Source organism: Alligator mississippiensis, chromosome 4, assembly GCF_030867095.1.
Source record: "Alligator mississippiensis isolate rAllMis1 chromosome 4, rAllMis1, whole genome shotgun sequence".
In the NCBI taxonomy this organism is placed as follows: domain Eukaryota; kingdom Metazoa; phylum Chordata; order Crocodylia; family Alligatoridae; genus Alligator; species Alligator mississippiensis.
In genome coordinates this window covers 128,462,811-128,488,817 of record NC_081827.1, presented here as the reverse complement: position 1 = coordinate 128,488,817, position 26,007 = coordinate 128,462,811, and the positions used below count along the sequence as shown (strand labels likewise).

The 26,007-nt window shown below is 44.6% G+C and overlaps 1 protein-coding gene and 1 long non-coding RNA gene across 3 annotated transcripts in view; one reads left to right on the top strand and one right to left on the bottom strand.

Annotated features, from left to right (window-relative positions):
- Window positions 1-13,081, bottom strand: part of RASSF8 (Ras association domain family member 8) — a 196,826-nt gene extending 183,745 nt beyond the window's left edge. For both annotated transcript variants that reach the window (XM_059726607.1, XM_059726608.1), the window contains exon 1: window positions 12,992-13,081. The gene's annotated coding sequence lies outside the window, so the exon portion shown is untranslated. The remainder of the gene's footprint in view (window positions 1-12,991) is intronic.
- Window positions 13,082-13,158: 77 nt separating this feature from the next.
- Window positions 13,159-21,210, top strand: LOC109285897 (uncharacterized). The gene is made up of 4 exons (XR_009461834.1): window positions 13,159-13,222; window positions 14,940-15,230; window positions 19,731-19,823; window positions 20,956-21,210. It is a non-coding gene; the product is annotated as an uncharacterized LOC109285897 (long non-coding RNA).
- Window positions 21,211-26,007: the final 4,797 nt, after the last annotated feature.

Genomic DNA, 26,007 nt, shown 5'->3' with positions numbered 1-26,007 from the left:
GAAGGTGGTGATGCCTGGGTAGAAAAGCAGGAGGTGGTGCTGGAAGTGACGAGAAGATTTTACACAGAGCAATATCAGAAGAAAGAAACAGACATGAAGAAGATGAAGGATTTCTTGGAAAAGATTGTAGAGAAAGTAGAGGAGGAAGCAAAGAAGATGGAAGGAAAGATGCACTTAAAGGTAGTGGAGTGTTTAAGAACCCTTAAAAGAAGGAAATCACCAGGACCAGTTGACTGCCAATGGAATGTTATGAGAAGTTTTGTACATTGGTAGGGAGGGATATAGTGGAAGTGTTCAAGGAAATAGTGGAAGCAGGAGAGGCAGGGAAAGGTTTTACAAGAGGCATTGTGATCTTACCCTTCAAGAAAGGGGAGAAGGAACTCCTGAAAAACTGGAGACCAATTATGCTCCTTAATATGGACTATATGCTAATGGCCAAGACATTAGTTTTGAGGATGTAGAAAAACCTTCAGAAGATAATAAATGAAGATCAAGTATACACAGTACCAGGTAGAAGGATCTCCAAAGTGATCAGAGCAATCAGAGATACACTGTCCCATATCCAAGAGAGGAAAACAAAACAGTTATAGCAAACCTAGATTTAGAAAAAGCACATGACAGTGGATCATGATTACATATTAGGGGTGTTAGGAAAAATGAGGTTCCCAGAGAAATGTATATGTTGGATAAGGTTATAGAGAAACAGAGAGCCAAGTCCAAATTAGTGGGTGCCTAAGTGGGGCCTTTAAAATCCATACAGGAGTGAGACAAGGGTGCCCCATTAACACTACTGTTCATGTGCAGCTTGGAACTGTTTACACAAAGAACAAGAAAAAAGTCAAGTTCAGAAGCAAACTAAAGATACCAGGAGGGGGAGAGGTTATACATGGATGACATAAATGTAGCAGTGAGAGATAGACTTTCAATGGAAACGGTGCTAAAGCATACAGAGTATGGAGAAGTGATGGGGACTAGACTAAATAGCAACTAGGGGACTTAAATAAAAAGCACCATAATGGGAGTGGGGAACTAGAGGGACTTGGTCCTCAAATGAGAGAGAGAAAAAAAAAGTGTTAGGTATCCTGAAGAATGTTGAAGGAAAAAGGTAATGGAGCATGTGAAAATGATGGCAAGGATATGGCAAATATTTTAACAGTGTCATTCTGGACCATAACCCTTTGCTGGAAAAGTGGCAGCATTTAAGGCTGTGCTACTGTCAATTATTCTATCTATGGGAATTGTATTCTGACAGATGCGGTGGCAGATAGTAAAAGTACAGAGGGAAATGCGTGTATTCTTCTGCAATGCTAAAAGATAAAGGTTGGCTAGATCTGAACTGTACAAAGCAAGAGAGCTGGGGAATGCTGGACTTGGGATTGTTCATCTATTCAAAGTCAGTAAAAACAGTATCAAAGGCCATAATGGAGGGATACAAGAAATGCAGCATAAATCACCCAATTTCATGCAGCTGCAATTTTTAGGAAATGGGAAGTATAATCAGACCTCTTTGAAGAGTCCATGGGCAACCACCAATTCATAAAGTGAGGATGGAAAGTTTCTTGCAGAGGTATAAAATAGTGAAGGTAGGGCTGGAGGTCTTGAAGGATCATAAGAAATTGATGAAAGTGGTAAGGGAGAGACACGATGGCGCCAGTGGAAAACATCACAGATGGAAAAGTGAAGAAGGCTATGGGGAGCAGTAGTGGGTAAACAACAAAGAGGAGAACAAGCTGACCTAGCGGGGATGGTTGTAAGAAATATCTTGCCAGAGAAAGAGGCAGGGAAAACAAAGCAATTGGACGTGTGTTTTGGGAGCATACATATGCAAGGGGGGTGTGGGAAAGGGTCCATTACTTTCTGAGTGTTACCAAAATAAATCTGTTGTTAGCCTGGGAGATGGTACTATACAGTGCCTATAGACATGCTTGTTCACGTTCTAATTAAAATGCTTTGGAGCAGACTCAATTAATCAAGCCTGCTCTGTGTTCTAATTAGAATGCTCCAGTGTTGCCTCACTGTCACATGTACTAAGCCCTCACACATTGCAAAATGGCTGTTGGGGTGCTTTATCTATACCTCATCAAATGAGCTTTAGATACAGCATCCCATGGCCACTTTGAAATGTTCAGCAGTTTAATATACGTGACAGTGAGCCATTTTAATTAGAGTGGCTGTCTGGGAATCGCTCTAATTAAAATGAACCCCCTCCCTCCCACCAAGCACATGTATAAAACCAGTTTATGCAAAATAAGAAAACTGTGTTTTTTTAAGGGGATGGCTTTCACTGAAAGAGAGTGCTTGAAGCTGGGGCTGCATGGACTGAAATTGTACATCAATTGAGACAAGAAAGAAGATTGGAGAAAAAGAAGCAGAGAAGTGGAGGAAGGAGGACTGGACACACTTGTTTCACTGAACCAACAGAGAGGACTGATGGCAGGAGCAAAAAGCTCTAGGTAGTTACTGAGGTAATAATTTTCATGGGGTTCTGTATAAAGAAAGAGAGTTCTGTAAGGGGTTCTTTTGTAGGAAGTTGATATATGTTGTTTAAGGGTTCAATATATGTAGTTGTATGTTTTTAGATATGCAATTGCTTTTGTGGTATAAAATTTTGGTAAAACAAGGATGCTTACTATGTGAAGTTGTGTAAGTATAGGGTGATAAGTGTTTTAAATAAAATGCGTTAAAAAAAAAAAATATATATATTTTTTAAATTCCCCATCAGTATTTTTGGCACCAGGAGAGGGTGTTGAAGCTTGCTCCAGCCTCTCTGAATGCCAGCCTGGTATTGTACTCAGCCTGGTGCTGCCTGTGTGTTTTTAGAGGCCACACAGATAAAAGTTCCCATCAGTATGTTTGCTCCATATGGGTCATGTGTTTTAGTCATGCTCAGTGCTGGCTACACTTAATCAACTTCATAACTGGTTTCCATTGCTGAGCACATGTTGCTTCTGGCAGCAGTTGAATGATAGACGATGTATTTAGTGAGCTTTCTTTAGAATCATAGAAAGTTAGGGTTGGAAGGGATTCTCAGGTGGTCATCTAGTCCAGTCACCTGCTCAAAGCAGGACTATCCTCAACTAAATTATCCCAGCCAAAGCTTCATCTAGCCAGGTGTTGAAAACCTCCAAGGATGGAGCTTTCACCACTCCTCTGGGTAACCCGTTTCAGCGTTTTACTTCCCTCCTAGTAAGAAAATTCTTCTTAATAGCTAACCTAAATTTCCCTTGCTGCAACTTGAGACCGTTGCTCCTTATTTTGTCATCTGCCACTACTGAGAACAGTCTAGCTCAGGGACAGGCAATTATTTCAGGTGGAGGGCCGCTTACTGAGTTTTGGCAAGCTGTCAAGGGCCACGTGGGTAGCCAGGCCCCTTGACAGATGCCCCGCCCCCTGGCCCCCATCTTGTGACCCGAAGTCCCACCCCCAACCTGTGACCTTTGCCACCAGAAGTACTCCTTTCAACATGGGGTTTTGCCATCTCAGAACCAGAAAAATACCAAATTATATTCTAAAAAGCGATCATCTACAACATTCATTAATTTGATTTCAAAAAATATTTTTGTCCTGATTTACATGCATTGTGTAGAGTACACAGAGCTGACTGCACAATAGCTTAAAATCAAGTCTTATTCTTGTATATTGTGGGGGGGGTATAGGTTTGTGGGGGCTGTGGGTGTGGCCCTCCGCCCGAAATAATTGCCTGCCCCTGAGCTAGACTGTTTTCAGTGGTATGTGGGGTGTGGGTGGGTATGGGGTGGTAGGGTGGCTGGGATTTGTGTATGGCAGTGCAAGGGGAGGTGTAGGTGCATGTGTATGGAGGGGTATGCGTGTCAGACTCACCCTATGAACACACACACACACACACACACACACACACACTCTGCCCCTGTGCCTGCAGACACTCACATACCCTGCTCCTGTGCCTGCTGACACATGTGCGCACACACATACACATCCCTACCAGTGCAGTCCTGTGCTCCCCAGTCCAGGGATGCAGCTGGGAGCCACAGCCACCTGGTGCTGGAGCAGGGCAGAGGCAGGAAAGCAGGGAACAGGCTGGCAGTGGGTGGGGGTGGGCTGCTGAAGCCTGCAAGCCTGCTGAGGGCTCCCTCTGGGTCCTACTGCCCCTAGCTTCAGCCAGCTTTGACAGGGAGCCAGGGCAAATAAATATGAATTTACTGAATTTTTTAGGGGCTCTATGGGCCAGATAGAATGGCCTGGAAGGCTGGATCCAGCCCATTTGCCGTATTTTGCCTGCCCCTGGTCTAGCTCCATTCTCTTGTGAACCCTACTTCAGGTAGCTGAAGGCTACTATTAAATCCCCTCTAAGTCTCCTCCTCTATAGACTAAAGAAGAACAGTCCTCTCAGATTTTCCTCTTAAGTCATATGCCCCAGCCCCCTTACAATTTTTTGTTGCCCTCTGCTAGACTCTCTCCAATTTGTCCACATCCTTTCTGCACTGGGGGGCCCTCACTGAACACAATACTTCAGACATAGCCTCACCAGCACTGAGTGGAGAAGAATAATTGCTTCCCTTGACCTAATGGCAGCATTCCTACCAACGCAGCCCAGTATGCCATTAGTATGCCTTGGCAACAAGGGCACACTGTTGGCTCATATTCAGTTTACTGTCCACTGTAACCCCCAGGCCCTTTTCTGCAGAGCTGCTGCCCAGTCAGTCAACAATCTCATACTGAGGATGGAACAATCCCATGCACAATTGCAGGACTTTGCATTTGTGCTTGTTGAACATCATGAGATTTCTTTTGGCCCAATCCTCCAATCTGTCTAGGTCATTTTGAATCCTAGCCCTACCTACCAGCAGATCTACTATTCTCCCTAGCTTGGCATCATTTGCAAACTTGTTGAGGGTGCACTCTCTGCCATCTTCCAGGTCGTTGATGAAGATATTGAACAAAACTAGCCACAGGACCAACCCCTGGGGCACTCCACTTGATACCAGCTGCCAACTAGATATCAAGCCACTGATTACTCCCTTCTGAGCCCAATGTTCCAGCCAGTTTTCTATCCACTTCATAAAAGCAGCCACAATAGTGAAGAAACTGTCCATTTCAGATGCTAAATGTCTAACAGCCATATGTTGTTTTTTTTTTTTAAAGAGCCTAACAGCATGAAGGCAGAAGTCAGCCACATCCAGAGTGACCAGCAGTTCATTTTTTTTCTTGGATTTTGTTTTCATGCAATTAGGACAGTGGTTTTCAACCTGTGGTCCGTGGACCCCTGAGGGTACTCAAACTATATCTAAGGGGTCCATGAAAGAGGATTATGATCAAAAGTATGTGAAAGCCCACACTTACAATTCAAAGGGGTCTGGCGCTTGCATTCAAAAAATTTTAGGGGTCCGCAAATGAAAAGAAGGTTGAAAAGCACTGAACTAGGATCGCAACATTCTTAAAAGCCTAAGCAGTGAGCCTTCGTAGTGCATCTGCTCCCTCATCAACATGAACATAATTCTCAGTAGCATTCCAGTGCGCAAGCAGAGTCTCCAATTTATGAAAACCTCCTGTATTGAAAATGAATGAGCTGGGTGCCCTCCCCCCAAAATTATTAATTCATTCATATTATTCAATTCTTCTTTGCCTCCTGGTTTCTGAACTTTTGGGGAGTTTAAAGATCCTCTACAAACACTAAGGATCACTTTTAACAGAAACAACAGTCCTTTTTATTTTATTTTAAAGCAGAGATTGTCATGTAATCACTTGATCCCAGATGCTATGGATTTAGAGAAAAAAAACCTATAAGCAAATCACAGGATTTAGAACACCTTTAGGAGCTAGCAACAATAATATATACACATTATCAAAACAAATATATTTTGGATAAAATGTATAGCTTCTAGGATTCAATAAAGACAGCACACATGAAGAAAAAATGTATCCTCCAGGCTCAGGTTGGAGGATGGCAATGGGATAAATTCTATTACAGTTTTTATAGCTGCAGAAGGTTTTTGGCACTATATGTTCATTTTTTTTAAATGATTGAATTAATATTGTTCAGTTTTAAAATCTATATCCACGTTGTTACAAAGAACTGCAAAAGACTTAGCAGATAAGTGTTTAATTCCAGCATTAGCAATATTATATGATGACTGAAGCTATACAGCCTGCAATACCTTTAATCTAAAAGTAAAGAACATAACAGACTCGAGGGGAATGCCTCAAGACCTAAGGTTGAGGAGGACCAGGTTAGAGTGCTTCTGGAGGAGCTGGACATATTCAAATCAGGAGGTCTGGATGCTCTCCACCCCAGGGTGTTGAGGGAGCTAGCAGGGGTTATTGCAGGGCCCTTGGCACGGCTTTACGAGAGCTCGTGGTGCTCGGGCCAGGTGCCAGATGATTGGAGGATAGCCAATGTGGTCCCCATCTTTAAGAAAGGGAGGAGTGAGGACCCAGGCAACTATAGGCCTGTCAGTCTTACCTCAATCCTGGGGAAACTCTTTGAGAAGATCATCAAGGAGCACATCTGTGATGGGCCGGCATCGGGGATGATGCTCAAGGGCAACCAGCATGGTTTCATTAGGGGGAAGTCATGTCAGACCAACCTGATTGCCTTTTATGATCAGGTCACAAAAGCACTGGATGCAAGTGTTACCGTGGATGTAGTCTTTCTGGAGTTCAGCAAGGACTTTGACACTGTCTCCCACCCCATCCTCATTAAAAAACTAGGCGACTGTGGCATCAATGCCTACACAGTCAGATGGATTGCTAATTGGCTGAAGGGTCATACTCAGAGGGTGGTGGTGGACGGGTCATATTCGACCTGGGGGGAAGTGAGCAGCGGAGTCCCCCAGGGCTCGGTCCTTGGGCCCGCACTGTTCAATTTCTTTATCAGCGATTTGGACGACGGGGTGAAAAACAACCTGTTCAAATTTGCTGATGATACCAAAATCTGGGGTGAGATGGGCACATTAGCAGGGAGGGAAAGACTGCAGAAAGACCTGGATAGGTTGCAGGGGTGGGCTAACAAAAACAGGATGCGTTTCAATACGGACAAGTGCAGGGTGCTGCACTTGGGCAGTAGTAACTGGCAGCACACTCATAAGATGGGAAACTCCCTTCTTGAGAGCACGGAGGCAGAAAGGAATCTTGGAGTCATCAGTAACTCCAAGATGAACATGGGCCAACAATGCGAGGTCATGGTCGGCAGGGCTAACCAGACCCTATCGTGCATCCACAGGTGCATCTCAAGTAGGTCCAAGGAGGTGATCCTCCCCCTCTACACAACACTGGTCAGGCCACAGCTGGAGTACTGTGTCCAGTTCTGGGCACCCCACTTCAAGAGGGATGTGGACAACATTGAGAGGGTCCAGAGGAGGGCCACCTGCATGATCCCAGGGACAGCAGGGCAGACCCTACAATGAGAGGCTACGGGACCTGAACCTGTTCAGCCTTCACAAGAGAAGGCTGAGGGGGGACCTGGTGACCATCTATAAACTCACTAGGGGGGACCAGAAGGGTTTGGGGGAGACCTTGTTTCTCCTAGCACCCCCTGGGATAACAAGGAATAACGGCCACAAGTTGTTGGAGAATAGGTTTAGATTAGACATCCGTAAGAACTACTTCACAGTTAGGGTGGCTAGGATCTGGAACCAACTTCCAACGGAAGTGGTGCTGGCTCCTACCCTGGGGGTCTTTAAGAAGCGGCTTGATGCCTACCTGGCTGGGGTCATTTGAGCCGGGTTTTCTTCCTGCCCAGGCAGGGGGTCGGACTTGAAGATCTTCAAGGTCCCTTCCGACCCTACTTCTATGATTCTATGAACTAAACGACCTTCCTGTTCTTTATTATTCTGTTTCCCTTCCTGTTCTAAAAATATTATATTGAAGGAAACAACCAACCAACCCAAAATAAATAGAGCACAATGCTACCAGAACTAGAAAATGTCAATATATGAAAAGGTATTGTTAACAAGGAACTTAAAACAGCAAGGAGATTTTGATTGACAATAAATATGCAATGTTTAAATGCTATCTTCCCTCTACGTGGTCTTCTTATAGTAGGATCCATTTCCAGATGCAATGGCTTGTCAGGCCTAACTGGATGCCTGAACTGTCTCTGGTAGTTCTGCAAAGTACTTAAACAGCTGGATGGTACAGACCACTGAAACTAAACCCTTTTTTCTTTTGCCATGGCTGTGTTTCACTGCTTGCCTTTGAAGTCTATGCCACTGAGGAAACAACAGCTGAGTAACATGTGTTATCATACAGCATTGAGTGCAACAACAATACTTCACAGCAAGACCTTTTTGTTCCATAATCCTGGATTGTAAGCATTACAATTTCTTTTTTCTTTTGTAGCAGAAAAGCCCTTTTTCAAGCATGACATTAGAGTAAACAAACTAAGTTTTTCTTTTTAAGTAATGTGATTAAAATAACTTTATGAAAAGTGATAGCATAATCTGCATATAGAATGAACTTTTCCAAGAAGGAGATTTTACCACACCTTCAACTCTCCTATGAAATATGAACTTTCATTTCTACCCAGAAGAACATTTACAATCTCTTCTGCGATGTCTGATGAAGGTATTTGTGGCTGAAAGCTTGCAATTAAAGATTTTCTTTTGCAAAAAATCTAGTTGGTCTAATAAAAAAATATCACCTTTACTACGAGTCCCGATTGGTTTTTTTTCTAGACCAATACAGCTACAACCTGAATACCTAATGTTACGGAAATTGAATGCATTTATCCATTCTTTCCTCTCCCACTCCCCAACCCCCCAAAAAAGTGTTAAAGAAACTTTATTCTTGACTTGTTGTGCATGAGGAATTAATCAGACTTCTAGCAGCATCTTTACTTACCTTGCCACAAAGATGACCAAAAACTCAAAGCTCTAAGCAAACACCAAGTGGCCAATTCACTGAGTGCTTCAGGGGCTGTAGACCAACTCAATATAAGCCATTCTCAGTTCTAAGCAGAGTAAATGTTATGATCTCAATGCAACATCTAACAGAGTAGAGTTAAATGTCAGGACTATCGCACCGTTTCACACAAGCCTATAGATGTAAAAGCCACATCTCTCTTGTCTGCTGATGGAATATATGTAAACTCCTCTAAATGTCAAAAGAGAAAAAGTGTATAAAATCTTTCATAGATTGGAAAACATAGCATATTACCTTGAAGAAGAGCAAAGCCACTATTATGTAGGAGTCCACGTCTGACTACACAGGATAACTGTCCAACTGACAGCATACTTTCACACATTCAAGCCCAAAGCCGTGGTATATCTCCATACCAAATTCTAATTCTGTAAAACTTTACTCATGCTGATTGTTCTTCAACTATTGCAGTAATAGAAGCTAAATTACATCCTATAGCACTGATCAGCAACATTTCCCAACAGTGGGCTCAGCTCAGGTCAAAGATGAACTGGGCTAGGGACAGAAATTACACATAAACTGGTATAAATGATTGGAAATCAGTTCAAATCTAACACAACAGATGTTCAGTACACATAAACCAGTTTCAAAATTATCAAAACCAGTTTAAGATAAACTTGGATTGATGTAGTACCAAATTTAACGTGATTTAGGTTAAACTGGTTTATTGAACTTCTGTTCCAGATCCCCTCCAGATTCAAGCTGTCTGCTCCAGCTGAGCAGGGAGGTGTGCTCTAGTGCCCCACAGCTTCTGGCCTGGGCCACTGCAGGCTAGTGGCTCCATTTCCAGAATTAAAAATGAATGTCTGTTTAGACTAACTTGCAAAGATTGAATCAATTCAGTCTCAGGCTTTTTGACTATGTGTACTTAGCCCTGGAGCTAGGACCCACTTACTGCTCCTCTACACTGCCCAGCTGTAGTGTGGGGACCTGAAGGCTTGTATTTGCAGTCTGTAGGATAGAAGTCTGCAACCTACTAAACCTCTTACAGAAATGCAAGCATTCTAGATTATGGCACCACCCATCATTTTAAAACTTCAGGATCATCAACTATCATAATAAAATTCCAAGTGCATTTGGGAAATTACTAAGGAAGGCAAATAGAATCAGTATTCAAGATATTTATTATGTTGCCAGCACTCATGATTTTATCCCAAGCATTATTATTAGTGTATTTCTTAAAGCTTTGACTCCTGGAATCAAGAGATTGCAGAGGAAGGAGGGGGAGAGGAATTTCAGCTTTCTTAGAAGAAGAAAGGAGAAGTTACTAGCTTGAAAACATGACGCAAGCAGGTAATAACAACAACAACAACAACAAACACCTTAAATAAGGAGGCAAAGAAAAGTATACCCCTGCCCCTCCTCCCCACCAAAAAGGGGAAAGAAAACCCTCACAATTTCTAAGCCTCTCATGATTTTGGAAGTCTGGATTATAAGGCTTCGAATGCTTGAAGTAGGCAATGTTGTTTATAGTATCTACAAAGGAAAAACATTTGCTCAGGAATTTTGTGTATTAAGCTAGGGGAGTCTCAGTACTTTTTCCACACTTAACTAATAGGTCTCCTTTCTGCCAGGCACTAAACAGCCTATTCAGGAGTGGCTTGAGGTGCACACTATGGGGAAAACTTGCACTAATATCTGCACTGTGGATGAGCAGAAGGTCGGTTTCCATAACAGTATGCCAATGTTAAAATTCCCCATGTGCTCACACATATACTGCTGTCAGAGCACAACATTAACTGTGTACACAAGAGAGGTTTGTGCTTTCCCAACCGTACAAGAGCCAATATTAATATACGAATCCATAGGGCTACTTAACTAACATTCCTAAACAACCGTTAGGCAAAAAAACAGACTGATACATTTGCACCAAAGAATTTTCACCAAATGGTATTAAAAGTAGTTTAGAGTCATTACTGGAAAACTCAACATCCTGTGAGGGGGGCAGACGGTGAAGTTTAGGTAAAGGTCACATGCCATGGAATGGCAGCAAACAGGCACAGAAACTCAACTCCCTAGTCCTGCATTTCATTTAAAGCTAGATTTCATTCCCCTCTTAATACTACATCCCTTTTCAAAGCTTCCCTCAAGGAAGGATCAAAAATAAGCTGCTAGTCATCTCTGTCAGGTTGTTCATATTTCTGGACACAGCACCACCAGACTCCAAAAAGATGTACTAACTTGTTGCCAGAAGCATTTGCTGCCTTTCCATCTGTTTCTTATGATTCCATTCACAAATTTGTCTTTTGTCTCCAGAAAGCTTGACACAGAGAAAGACCCATCTTTTACCAATCTAAGCAACTAGGGGCAGCTTCTATAAGGATTTTTTTATTTGATGGGAAGGGCCGATTTAGAGGTTCTCATGTAGCTGTAGAAACCGTATTACACAGTTGTTTTATCCTGCTGGAGCATGTGTTTTTGAAAACTCCGTGGAGGAAAAATAGTCTTTTTCTGTTCACTTCCCCTTCCCCAAAGACAGCCTCATTTTGTCTTATATTAAAAATTATGCAGACACTACAAACAATATTGTCAATTAACTTATCTAACTTAAATGTATTTTAAAAAACACAATATAATCCACTGAGGAAAAAAAAGCACCCCCAACTCTTTACCTACCCATCTGCAGACCCGACCCCATGATATGAAGCGGCACCAAATTAATGTCCAATTTGATTACATTTCCCAAAGATATACATACAGTAGGGATAGCGCTGCATATACAAAATCAGTTGAAAATTTAAGAAAATAATCATCTTAATCCAGGTGTCTTTCCAGAAATCAAGGGGTAATTGATTTAGCAGTTCTCCACAGTCCAGTGCGTATTTAATTTTAACAAGCAATGCTGCTGAAAGATGATGCAGCCACTTGTAAAGCACAAGCCAGACTTCATAACCCACAATATATTTGGTCAGGTATTCAATTAGTTTCTAGTGACTTTTTTCTGATCATTATTATGCCAAGCTTTGCGATCTGTGCAAGACTCAAATGGAAGAGGAGACAGGTGCAATTCAGTAAGGCACAACAAAATGTGCACCATATTTCTCCTTTTTTACATAGGACACCAATCAAATCCACGAGCAATGCAGAGCTGCAATTTAATGTGAAGCTTTGTTGCTGTCTCCAAATGACATTTGATTGTGGAGAAAGATGGGTTGGCCCATATCAGAAGACTGACTTGGAAATTAAAAAAAAAAAAAAAAAGAAATCAAACCCATCTCGGTCTCCACAAAGTTTACAATGTACTCAATGCTGCATCGACCAATGACCGAAAAAAACCCACACCACCCGCCTGCCTAGCCTTAAAGCTGTTTTATGATCAAAATCAGACACCGTTCACTCAAGCATTCCTAGCAGCCAGTCCTAAAATCTGATCCATTTCCCCACAGGCAGGACGGATTTACTTTTAATCTTTTTCCTACTAGGAGGCGGGGAAATAAAAAAAAGATTAACCACAAAATAAATCCTGGCTGTCTGGAAGCAAGGGGCGGGGGGGGGGGGGGGGGAGGGGGGGGGAGCCAACACAAAAACACAATCCACTTTGGGAAGAAAAACTCATTTTGTTTTCATTCGGGTGACTGGGGGAAGGCAAGAGAGAGCCCAGAGAAGTTTAAAAAAAAAAGAAAAATAAAGAGCTACACATTCTCCTGATGGGTAAAAGTGGCTTCGAAACTGTCTTGCCAAGGGTGTGGAAAACACCCCTGACTTTTTAAGAGGGGAGCTGTATGGAGAGGGACAGAGATACCAAAAAAAAAAGGGGGGGGGGAATAAAAGAGGGGAGGAAAGGGAGCTGGGAAAGAAAGGAGAAGGAGAGGGGGGGTGAGCCGCCAGGAGGAAACAGGGTAGAAGAGGAAACTGAGGGTGGTGGAAAGGAAATAGAAAAAAAAGAGAGAGAGAAAGCAAGGGGTGAAAAATACCAGGAAGAAGAGAAAGTTGGAGGTGGGAAGAGAAGGGTGGGGGCTGTTAAAAACCGAAGAGAGGGGAAGTGGGGAAAGGAGCTGGGGGAGACGGAGAAGAGCCGAGGGGCGAAGGGGAGGAGAGGAGAGGAGAGGGCCGGCCGGGGGCCACGGGGGAGGGCACGTCCCGAGTCCACACTCACCGCGAGCGGCGGCTCCAGCACAGCGGGTCCTCAGCTTTGCCCACACGGCTCCCGACTGCCAGCTCCCCTCAGCTGTGCGCGGGGCACCTCGCCCCGCCCCGCCCCTTCCCGGCCCTGCCGCGGCCCGAGCTGCCTGGTAACGGGGCCGGGCGCCACGGCATTGTGGGAGCGTCTTAAAGCACCAGTGGCGGCCGCGCTGAGGGCAGGGGCCGCTTCGGGGGCAGAGTGCGTGTGAGTACGTGTGTGTGTGAGAGAGAGAGCACGCGCTTGTGCAGGGCGGACACGCACAGAGGCGCCCGGGGCATGGCGGCAGCGCGGCGACTGCTACAAGGGGCGCCTCAGCAGGACGCACCCGTGTGCGCGCGCGCGTGTACGTGTGCATGTACGTGTACTGCTGTGTGTGGGCGTGCGTGTGTGAATACACCGGAGTGTGTTTACGTGTGGGTGTGGAGAGACAGATGATAGATACATATAGGGGATATATACATGTTTTTGAAGAGGGGTGTAGATATGCACAAACACACACACAGTGGGGTGGAGAGTCCCAGCGTGGGTGTTCGTGTGTATATACACAACTCTATACACACGGACTAGATGACACGCGCGTGTGTGTGTGTGTGTATATATATATATATATATAGCCACTGGGGTTCTCCACCCCAATATATAGAGAGAGGATATATACATATAGAGCAGAGGTTCTGAAACTTTTTCTTATTGTGTACCTCCTTCCAGATTTATCAGCTGCCTTCATACTCCCACCAGCATACATTTTATATCTCAACCCCTTAAATGCCAATTATTAGTATAATATATATATACAGGGTCTTCATAAAATCCTTGTGCACTTTTAAACTTTAATAACTTAGGTTGTAGGTATGATAGAAATAATCTGTTAACGGCATTTAAAAGCAAATTTATTAAAGTTTTAGGACAACTAGAGTACACAATGGTAGACTTCATAAGTAATAATGAATTAGTTCTTATTTCAGATCCTTTGACAAACAAAAAATGGCTACTGTAGACGAGAAGGTAAACTGTCGTATGGGTAGCAGAATTGAAGTCCATATCAGCTGTGAGAAGAAAATGGTGGTTATGTTGAAGTCTAACATTGTGTATTCTAGTTGTCCTAAAACTTTAATAAATTTGCTTTTAAATGCCATTTATAGATTGTTTCTATTATACTTACAACCTAAGTTATTAAAGTGTAAAAGTGCATACAGACTTTATGAAGACCCTGTATAATATATATATGGGTGTGTGTGCGTATTTGTGTGTGTATGTACCCCCCTACCCCCCGGGGTTACATCATTTTCTCTAGGTGTAACCCTGATGATGTTATCTGCATTCTGTGCGTTCACCTTTGCATATCACTGGATGTAACCTTTGCACATGAGTGTATTTATGTATATACTGTACAAGCACATACTCTGTAAATATAAGTCCCAGTTTTTAAAGAAGGAGAGGGCTAACAGTAAGCTGGGAAATATTTTTCTGTGAGAAAAAGCAACAAAATATTTTTGTTATTTATTTTTGTAGAGAAATAGTTATAAGAATAATAAAAAGTCCAAACCCAGAAAAGCATTTTTTATTGGGTTTTTTTTGCATCCTTTTGTATTATTTTTAATACTTTAAACAATAGATTTTTTTTTCTTTAGAGGGTGTTCTGTGATTATTCCTGCTTGCATTTGAGTAATATTGCAAATTAATCCTTCTTTAGGCTCCATAACATAGTCTGTTCTCCCTGTGTGTTTGAGGCTCTAGTCCTTCAAATGACTTCATGCAAGCAGGGCATTGCACTTGCATGTATCCCCACTGAAGTCATCTGCAGAGTTTGCAGTTTAAGGAGCCTTATGGGACTACTCAGGTGTTTAAATTAAACACAGGCATATATGTTTGCAAGGTCAGAGTTTTCAGTTATAATCTCTTCCTCTTATGTCTCGTACAGCAATGAAGACCATTGTCGCAGGGTACTTAGGTGCCCTGCTCGTGAAGAGGGGAAACTGATGGGGAAAGAGCCCTAGCAGGGAACAAGGAGCCCAGCTGTGGGTTGCCAGGGCAACCAGGGGAGGTCAGCTGACTGAAAGGGGTAGGGCCTGGCTCCCTTATAAACCCTAGGAGCTAAGACCAGAGGTAGTCCCTGTCAGGAGCCCTGGAGGAAGGAGCTTTTTGCTGTGGAAGAGAGGAGATGCCTGCTGAAGGAGCAGCACATGACCTGGCTGTGGGATGAAGAACCCTGGTAGGCAAAGCATGATTATAGCCGGGTGGCTTCTGTTTAAGTTATAGCCGATGGGCTTGCATTTTGTGTTGCTGTTTATCACCGGTGGTTTGGGTGAGGCTATTAGGGTTTGGAGGAGACCTCATAGGGGACACACAGTAGTGTGGGAACCCCAGTGCCAGCAAGGGTGCAGCATTAGGGGTGCACAGACCCCAGCCCCAGAGAGGGGGCATTGCTGAGAAGCCCCAGTGTGGGCGTGGTCAGCCCTGGAGAAGGGGGTGGCATTGCAGAGAAGAGCCCCGAGAGGGGGCACAGAGAGAGAGAGAGAGAGAGAGAGATGGGGCTGTCAAGAGCCCGAGTGCCAGAAAGGGAGTGGAGACAGAAGGAGACTGAACAATGTCTATTCCAGCTGCGAGGCTTGGGGCGTGGTGAAAGGGGTGGTTGGAGCCATGCATAGCCCATAGGGCTAGGGTGCCCCGGAAGCACCCATTGTAGAACGGGACCCACAAGGGGTCTGGGAAACCACGGGGTCTGAGTCACCACTAAGAAGTGACCAAGAGGGCATAAGGCAGCCTCCCATACATTTAATCTCCATCAAAGACGTGGCGGGTGAGAATCTGAGGGTGCCCTTGGGCCAACTTGGCACAAGAAGGGGGCCTTGAGGAGATCACGGCCCTCCTGCAGGACCCCACCGTGACAACCATAAATAATAACAGAAATTCAGCAAGGATAAAAGTCCTAACAAACTATATATTTCTTGACAAAAAAGACCTTGCTTTTAGTCCCTTGTCTGACTTCCCTCCTTCCTCTGCCCATGAAAGGGAGAGATGCATTCACTTGACCAAGCAACCTGCTTGTGTGGACTGGTAAAGTTGTGCATGACTGGATAGGGGAAACGAACAATTTCTTATGCACCTCTGGATTCAAGGACTAATTTGCAGAAGCACTGAGCAGATGCATCTACCATGGACTCCCAGTGACAACTGGTTGATTGACGTACTTAATTTTTTTTTCTTTTAGCTGGGAAATGTCACACAACTGGTGTTATAAATCGTTGCTTTGGGAGGGAGGAGGCCTCCAAGAGTCCTTAGAATGAAAATGATCTTTGTGTTGACATCTCATCTATTCCTGTCCAGTTTTTCATCAACTGTTGTGTTGGTCAGTCATTTCTCCATATTAATATGATGGCTTCTGTTCCCAACATGAGTTTATGAATACAAACAGTACGAAATTGAAAGGTATACATATTATGAATAGGATTATATGAAGATTTATAGTTATGTCCTTATCTGGTGTATATTAGCATAGCTCCATTATAATGTTCCATTAAGTTTTACCTCTGGACCCTGTAACTAAATGCATTTATAACCCTTATGGTTGTATCCAAATGTGAACAGAATATAACTTGCCAAAGCATCACCAACTTGTAGGGTGACCAGCTTTACTATGCGTTGCTCGTGGCTTTGCCAAGCCACAACAGGGTGAAATTAGCAAATCTGGTTAGTTTCGCACCAGGGCACAAGGCTAGTCCCAGAGCAGTGGACTATAATATTTTTTTTTTTTTTATGTCAATTTCATCCTACTGCCATCAGTGATTTTGGGGGGGGGGGGGAAATAACCCAAAGACCAGCAAGTAGTCAATGGAGTTTTCACTGGAGGAAAAGGACTAGGATCCAGGCAACAGAGACTGATGGAAAGGTAAAGTGAAAATGCTTTGTTTTTCTAAGGAGCCAGAAGGCTCTGGACTTGGAGAAGAAACCAAATTCCAGAGGATTGGAAAGTATCTTATTAACAAAACATTTGCTAGTGTAGCAGGCTTGCCTTTCAGAGCTTGGGTTGAGTCCCAGGCTTGAAAACTTGCTGTTTTAATTGGTGGAGCCCATCTACCAATCAGGAGGCAGCAAAAGGAGTTAAGTCATTCCCCTTTCCTGAGAGAAGTGGGAGAGGAGCTGCTCCCCCCCCCCTCCCCCTCTCAGACCTGATTGAAGACTGCAACACTCAGGTCTGGAAGACTTCAGGGGCAGAGCCCTGGAGAGTATAAAAGGAGCTACATGCCCAGCATGAGGGGAAACGCATCTGGGACAGAGAAGATCAGGGCCTAGAAGAGCTGAGGAGAGCTGCTCAGCAGGGTGAAGCAGTAGCCCAGGAGCACCCCTGAAGATTTCCATCAGTGGGGAATGGCGGACGGCTCCAGCAGCTAGGCTTTCGGCGTGCAGCATGGCATCCAGACCCTGGGAGCTGCGTGAAGCGGCTTGGGTCTGCAACTTCTGGTGTGTGGCCAGAGTCATGGTGCACAGGCTGGTGCATGGAGTAGGACCTTTGGAGCGCTTGGGTGGCTCAGGTCCTCAACCCCCAGAATGAGGCTAGGAGCTCATTGCAGGAGGCGCTGAATGGAGGTAGCCCAGGCCTTTGACCCATAGCAAAAGGTCTAATCCAAGGAGCCAGACGGTGTTTGAGCTACTGAGCCACCAGATGGCACCAAGCCAGAGGCCCCAGAAGCCTTGCATAGAGAAGCCCTGTTCTAGGGGACAGCACCCCCTCCCCCCAAGCCCACTACAGGTGAGAGAGTAGCTTGGCACAGAGGATGAGGGCCACCCTCCAGGCCTGGGAGCCATGAGTTGCAGGGAAAAGATGATCCACTTTCAGGAGCCCTTAACTAACCAGCGAGGACTCCTCCTCCCCTGTGGGGGAAGTCCCACTGGGAGGAGCCCCCCTAAAGTTACCAGCTTCCTTGTAGGGCTTGGAAAAGCCCAAGGGCATTGGGCTTTCCCTTTGGGATTAAGTTTATCTTTGGGGTTCTTGTGCCATAGGTGGTATGATGTCATGCCTTATATTTTGTGAACTCTCATGTTTGTAAATTAGTAGACGAGTAGAGTCTTAGGGCTCTGCTGGGACCACTGTTGCTATTATTTTACCTATTGTTTATTTTTATTTATTTGTCTTATTTATTGTTTACCCATACTTAGCTATAGTTTAGCTGTTGGCTATCTATGTTTATTTTCAGGTTTATCTGTTTCAAATCAGATACTTGACTGTATCTGGAGCACTGGGGTAAGGTTTTAAACAATACCCTCTGGGTCAATGCTATATGTTATTTGTTTATAAACCCATGGTTCTTTTCCTTGTGATAAGTTAATGTAAATGCATTTGTATATAATTAAGTCCCCTGACTGTCCTGGCCTGATTCTATAGGGACGGAGGGAAACTGAGCCATCTACAGTTCCCCCACAGCACACTTGCCAGCTAACAATTCCCTTCAATTGGAGAAGGGGTGTGTATATACCCAAGTTACCTAGGCTATACTAGACAGAGGCTAAATGAGAACAGTTTACAAAGATGTCCAGGGACATAATTCTAATAGAAACCCAGGCACTCTGTTCCAGGCACTTGGTTCCTAACAGGAAAGTGGGCTCTTTGCCAATGGTACCTAGACCAGTGTTGTTGATTGGGGGAAAAAACAAAACAAAACACACATTTCAGACTGAAGGCCCTGCTGAATAGACTCAAGGCACCCCTTGGAAAGTGCCAGAACATAGATTTCCCTTGTTTTTTTTGATGACAGAAAAAATAATAGGGCAGTTCTTCTGTTGCAAAGACCACAACAGGTCAGAATGTTTTTAACACTGTAGATTCCTATTTGAAATCTTTGGCCACATCCAGCAAGTGCAGCTGTGTGGTATGCTACACACACTGCACATGCAAGTGTTCCCCGTGCTGCTACCTGGTAACATGAGGGTTTTTTTGACCTTGGGAGATCCCAGGATAAAAAAAAAAAAAAACTATGCTGAAGAAAAATGGGGCAGTGCACATGGCAGCAGTGCGCACCAACTGAGAAGAGCCTGACTGGTTGGAGCCATGCTCTGCCTGTCGGCAAGGCTTCCTACCACAGCTGCAGCCCTGGACGGCCCCTAAGACCCCAAGTAAGGCTAGCATAGTTGCTGGTCCCAGCCTCCCCTACCCCACCTGGGGTAACCTGCTGAGCACTACAGCACATGTGGAACGAACATTGCCTGGGGACAAGTAGCAGTGGCACAAGATATGCTGCTGCTACTTTCCCCAGGGAAACAAACATTAGTGCTGGACACAGCCCCAGGTTTTTCTTGTGAATCATGTTGCTAACAGTACTAACATTATGTGGTACCCCGCAGCACCCTAAAAGGTTCTCGAGGCACCCCAGGGTGCTGTGACACTCTGTTTGGGAATCCCTGTCCTAGACCTTACAATAAGAGGGCTTCATGGTATTTAAACTACCAAAAAGCTATTTGCAGAAGAAAGATTATTGGTATCAAGCAGTTCACAAGCAGGTTTGTTGGCTAAGGCTTTTTTGCAACAACTTCGAGTTAATAATTTAATAAAAATCACAGTCTAATGGTGGAGAATTCACAAAGAAGAAAAGGATAGCATTCTGCTAAATGAATGTTGTGTTTTTTTTACAAATTATTTAACTAGCTATTTCAAATAAAAATTGCAAAAGCTACCCCATCTAGAATAATGCTGCTGCTTTGTTTTTTCCTAAAACAGGCACACACAACAAGTGTTGGAACACTGGCTGGCTTAAGATACTTACTTTAAAATCCAGGGTCCACAAGAATTTACACATGGAAAGGAAAGCAGGTCTGGAAAGCCTTTATTATAGAATTTGAAAAATCATAGAAAACTAGGGCTGGGTGGGAACTCAAAGTAATCTGTTGTAGTCCAATCTCTGCTCAAGACAGGATCATCCCTGTCCAGGGACAGATCCAGAAGGGGTGCAGTGGTGTAGTCACACCCCCTTTCTGACCATTCTGCTACCTATCCTACTTTGTAGTGTGGAAGTAATATGTTTTCCTTCTTGTGGCAAACTTTCTTATTAGAAGAAGAAAACAATTTATTAAAAAATAATGATTTACTAAAAACATTAATATGACAATTCATAACATTACAATTGTTTGTCACCTCACAAAGTCAATGCAAATAGAAGCTTTAAAAGTTATATTTCATATTCAAGGCTAATTATCTGGTAAATATCTTGGAGTTTAAATAATATGTGGGGGTTTTTTTGTTTTACTGTTAATTTTATCCCTTATTTGAAAATTTACTTGTTGCACTTGGGAAATCAATGGCCATAACAGAGATTTCACAGTTTTCTGATAAAGATGTTCAATGTATGTAATGCTTAATATCAGTATTGATCTTGTTTCATGTGCTTATTGTAATAGACTTGTTTGCATGTAGAGAGAAAATACAAATGTTCTGACTGTATTCCCATACTTCTCTCTCCTGGTTTATTTGCAAAGGGGAAGAAAAGAGCATAAAATTCTGCTCAGTCAGAACAGCATTCTTTAAATATTCAGAATAGCATGTGCATAGTCTGATAAACCAGTATGTGTTATAGGGGCATCAGACCTGTTTTTGAACAGGGAAAACAGAACACTGGGTGATGGAAAGAAGAAATCTTTACTGTTGGGATTGTGTAAACCTCAGGGATTTGATAGTTTGGTTCCTGCAGGTTAGTTAGTGATGCTTACTGTGCATTATCCTAATAACACTGTGCAGTAAGCTATTGTCACAGTTTTTGCAGTGACACGCTAATGAGCAGTAAGCATCTCATGTATAGGTGCCCAATGAGTAGAAATGATGTCTAAAATTTGCTTTGTCCAAAAATTATCAGACAAAGTATCACAATACATGAGCTAACAAGAGTGTATTTTAACACTTGATAAGAAGAAAATACTTATTCAGCTAAAATTTTTTTTTTTTTTTTCAGCTCACTCATCCTCCATATAATTCAACTCACAGATACTGCTTCTTGAGTAAAATCAGAATGACGGGAAAATGTTAAGGCTTTTCATTAATCAGCTCACAAAATGAACCCCCTTCACCTTTCATAGACAAATGCTTGAAGCAGTATCCTTGCATATAATTATAATTTCTCTGCATTTATAGAATTCACTCCAGACCCTTCCAGTTCTTTTAGGCCACATCTGATGAAGGAAAACATTAAAGTGATATTTATACTGAAGAGCGCTCCTGGAATTTCATATCTGTGGGTGCAGAGCATAGAAGAAAGAGCACTTGATTCAGATGGGGGGCAGGGTGAGACCAGTTCAGGCATCTTGTTAGGTCTCGAGAGGCATGAGGTGGAGGCTTATTTTTGTCTCATGTTTAAAGACAACCCCAACTGAGTAAGCAGCATGAAAAATGGTAACTTGGTCATCTGTGCTGGAGAGTCAAAGGAAGCTGGTCATAGTGGTAACCACAACACTCCTTTGTGGAGTTATTGGCATGCTTTAACCAAGCTGTCCTGAAGACTTCTACCTTCTTTCAAACATTTGAATTAGAGGTTGGTAAATACCACACAAACCCATCCAGACAATGCATGCAGATTTTTACTTTAATGTAAATAATATTTAATTACACTTCAATGCTCTTGTGTGAATTTGCTTCACTCATTTATGCCCCACTTGGCTTACTATCCATAAAGGCTTCAGAGGGTTTATTTCAACATCGTGAATGCTCACAGAAAACAAACTGAAATGTGCATGCTTGTGTGTTCATGGTGGAATCGGTGGTATGGACCGTTGGCACTAGCTCCCTGTTCCTTTTGGCCACCCTGGCAACATAAAGAGGATATGGAGAATTCCCCTCACATGGCCTCTGGGGATAATAGATGACATAGCATTGGCAGGTTCTGGCTACACTTGTGTAATAGGCATGACAAAGCCCCAACAGATAGGATTGTCTGCAATCCTGCAACCCTGAAATTTTTAACTTGTGCCAAGAGCCAAAAATGTTTCACAACTGCCCTCAATCTGCTATGATCGCTCTTCCAAAGGAGTTCTAGCATACCAGAGGGTTTAGTATGGTATATTTTATATGGCATGGGTCAGTGCTTGATGCAGCAGGAAGAGAGGGTTCTTATAACCTCCCATCAGAGGTTTGTCAGAAAGACAATGAAGTATACTGATAAGAACTGGTATGCAACTCTGGAAATCAAATTATACACACAGACATCCTCACTCATACCTACATACTTAGTGATAATGGGAGAAGGATTAAAAGTAACAAACATTCTTCATCCTGCCAAAATATTTCACTGTGGGCCCATCTATACGTGTAATTAATATGACTGAATATACTCTGGCTCAATTTGGATCGAAGTAAACTAATCCCAGTGTCACTATTTAGATGTGTGTTTAAGTGTAGTAATTTACTGTGGCATAGGATAGTACCTGTGTCAAGACGGGTATCGTCTTGCATAATGCTTGCATCTTCTCCAACTCCCCATTCCCCAAGATGATGGGGAGTGGCGCTGTGCTCCAGGGGTCCCCAACTTCATCATCAGCACTGTTGTCATCCCTCACCTCAATGTCAGGGACCTGGATTACCCTCTCTTGCACTCGCTTGTGAAGCCCTACATGGGGCAGCTGGACCACCAAAAAGAACACTTCAATTACTGCCTGAGCAGGTGCTGCATGATGGTGGAGTGCACCTTCAGCTGCCTCAAAGTACATGGGCAGGCTCTCAGCACATGCCTTGAGGTTGAGGAGAACCTACCATGCATTGTCATTGCCACAAGTGTCCCCCACAACATCTATGAGAGCAGGGGGGAGGTCTTTCATGAAGCTTGGACAGAGGAGGCATGGCACATAGATGAGGCATGGCAATTCATGCATGCATGGCACAGGAATGCTGGACAGTGAGCCCCCCAATGATCTTGGAGGCACAGCAGCAGGGAGTCTGTAACAGGGTAAGGGAGAAAGGGAAGGGTACAGGTTGTTCCCTTCTAGGGCAAAGGGTGGACTGGTCCATCCTCTAGCTGGCCCCAGTGGACAGTGGGGGATTGGCCCCAATGACAGTACAGGGAAAAGCCCTATGTGGGACACTGGGGAAGCCCAGGAGTTCCAGATTCACTAAGGGCTCTCCCCAGCTAGCAGGCTCCCCTTAACTTGCCGGAACTAGGAATACAGCCTCTCTGGAAGTACCCAGCCCTGGCCAGCTGGAGCACCATGGAGGCAGCTACAGGAGTGGGACAAGAGGAAGAATGAGGAACAAGAAACTGAGGAGTGAGCACCAAGGATTGGTAAGGGGCAGTGATTCTGCCTGCATTTTTGTTTTTTTGGGTTTTTTTTTTTTTCAAATGGACTCTTAGAGGTACTGAGTGGGAAGACCAGGATTTATTATGTAAGAAAGCAGTCTGACTCCAGCCCAGAGTTTGAGTGCAGTTTGAAGTTCTTCCAGTGTGACTTGGCGCCCAAGGACTGACTGGCGGGCTTTAAACTAGGCTTGCCGGGGGGAGGGGAAGATGAGGGCGGGGGAAGCTGTGGACCACCAAACCATGTGGCACACACAAGGACAGCCCAGCCTTAAGAAAGAGAACATTGGGAACCTGCAAGACACGGGGCGGCTAGCACTACGGCACAGGTAAGAAATGAGAAGGTAAGAAATAAGGGGTCCCTTGGGACTCGGAGCGGGGGGGCAGCAAAGGCACCTGTCGCAGGGCTCAAGTGCCTATATACTAATGCTAGGAGCATGGGAAACAAGCAGGATGAACTAGCGCTCCTGCTTGCACAAAACACCTACGACTTAGTAGGGCTAACGGAAACCTGGTGGGATTCGTCCCACGACTGGGCAGTACATATTGAGGGTTATAGATTGTACAGAAAGGACAGGGTGGGGGAAAAAAGGGGGAGGGTTGCACTCTATGTCAGTGAGCAATATACGTCAACCCTCATCAAGACGGAATCCAAGGATGAGGAAGTAGAAGGATTGTGGGTTAGGCTATGTGGGGGGGCAAGGAGAAAGGGATTTGGTGGTAGGGGTCTGCTACAGACCCCCACATCAAGGGGAAGAAATAGATGCAGGGCTCCTGAGGCAGCTCTCAGAGACCATAAAAGCAAAAGAGGCGGTAGTCATGGGGGACCTAAACTACCCAGACATCTGCTGGGAGACGCAGATGGCAAAATCCCACCACTCACACAGGTTTCTAACCTGTGTACAGGACCTCCACCTGACACAGGAGGTACATGGTCCCACTAGGGGGAATGCCATACTGGATCTGGTATTGGCAACGGGGGATGACATGGTAGGGGACCTCCAGATTGGTAGCCATCTGGGGGACAGTGATCACCTAATAATAGAATTCACCATAAGACGTTGAGTGGGTAAGGTAACTAGTAGGGTGAAAGTGCTAGACTTTAGGAAAGCTGATTTAAAAGAACTCGGGCGATTAATCAAGGACGCACTGCAGAGTAGGAGTTTTGAAATGATGGGAGCCCAAGAAGGGTGGCTGTGCCTTAAGGAAACGATCCTTCGGGCACAGAGCGAGACGATCCCCGTGCGGGGTAAAAGAGGGAAAGGGGCCAGGAGGCTTCCCTGGCTGACCGCAGAAATCCAGGGCAGCCTAAGGGCCAAAAAGGGAGCACACAACAAGTGGAAACAAGGAGAGATCACCAAAGACGAATATACCTCCTCTGCTCATGCTTGTAGGGAGGCAGTTAGACGGGCCAAAGCTACCATGGATCTGAGGATGGCATCCCAAGTAAAGGACAACAAGGAATTGTTTTTTAGATAAATAGGGAGTAAAAGGAAGGCCCAGGGAGGAATAGGACCCCTGCTAAATGTGCAGAAGCAATTGGTGACAGACAGGGGGGACAAGGCTGAACTCCTCAACGAGTTCTTTGCCTCAGTGTTCCTATGTGAGGGACATGACAAGTCTCTCACTGGGGTTGTAGAGAGGCAGCAGCAAGGTGCCAGACTTCCATGCGTAGATCCTGAGGTGGTGCAGAGTCACTTGGAAGAACTGGATGCCTTTAAGTCGGCAGGCCCGGATGAGCTCCATCCAAGGGTGCTGAAGGCACTGGCCGACATCATTGCAGAGCCGCTGGCGGGAATATTCGAACGCTCGTGGTGCACGGGCCAAGTCCCGGAGGACTGGAAAAGGGCTAACGTGGTCCCCATTTTCAAAAAGGGGAGGAAGGAGGACCCGGGCAACTATAGGCCAGTCAGTCTCACCTCCATCCTTGGCAAAGTCTCTGAAAAAATTATCAAGGCTCACATTTGTGAGAGCCCGGCAGGACAAATTATGCTGAGGGGAAACCAGCACGGCTTCGTGGCAGGCAGATCGTGCCTGACCAATCTAGTCTCTTTTTATGACCAGGTTATGAAACGCCTGGACACAGGAGGAGGGGTGGATGTCGTATACTTAGACTTCAGGAAGGCCTTCGATACGGTATCCCACCCCATACTGGTGAACAAGTTTAGAGGCTGTGACTTGGATGACTACACAGTCCGGTGGGTGGCGAATTGGCTGGAGGGTCACACCCAGAGAGTCGTGGTGGATGCGTCGGCTTCGACCTGGAAGGGTGTGGGCAGTGGGGTCCCCCAGGGCTTGGTCCTTGGACCGATACTCTTTAATGTCTTCATCAGCGACTTGGACGAGGGAGTGAAATGTACTCTGTCCAAGTTTGCAGATGACACAAAGCTATGGGGAGAAGTGGACATGCCGGAGGGCAGGGAACAGCTGCAAGCAGACCTGGGCAGGTTAGACAAGTGGGCAGAAAACAACAGAATGCAGTTCAACAAGGAGAAATGCAAAGTGCTGCACCTAGGGAGGAAAAATGTCCAGCACACCTACAGCCTAGGGAATGACCTGCTGGGTGGCACGGAAGTGGAAAGGGATCTTGGAGTCCTAGTGGACTCCAAGATGAACATGAGCCGGCAGTGTGACGAAGCCATCAGAAAAGCCAATGGCACTTTATCGTGCATCAGCAGATGCATGATGAATAGGTCCAAGGAGGTGATACTTCCCCTCTATCGG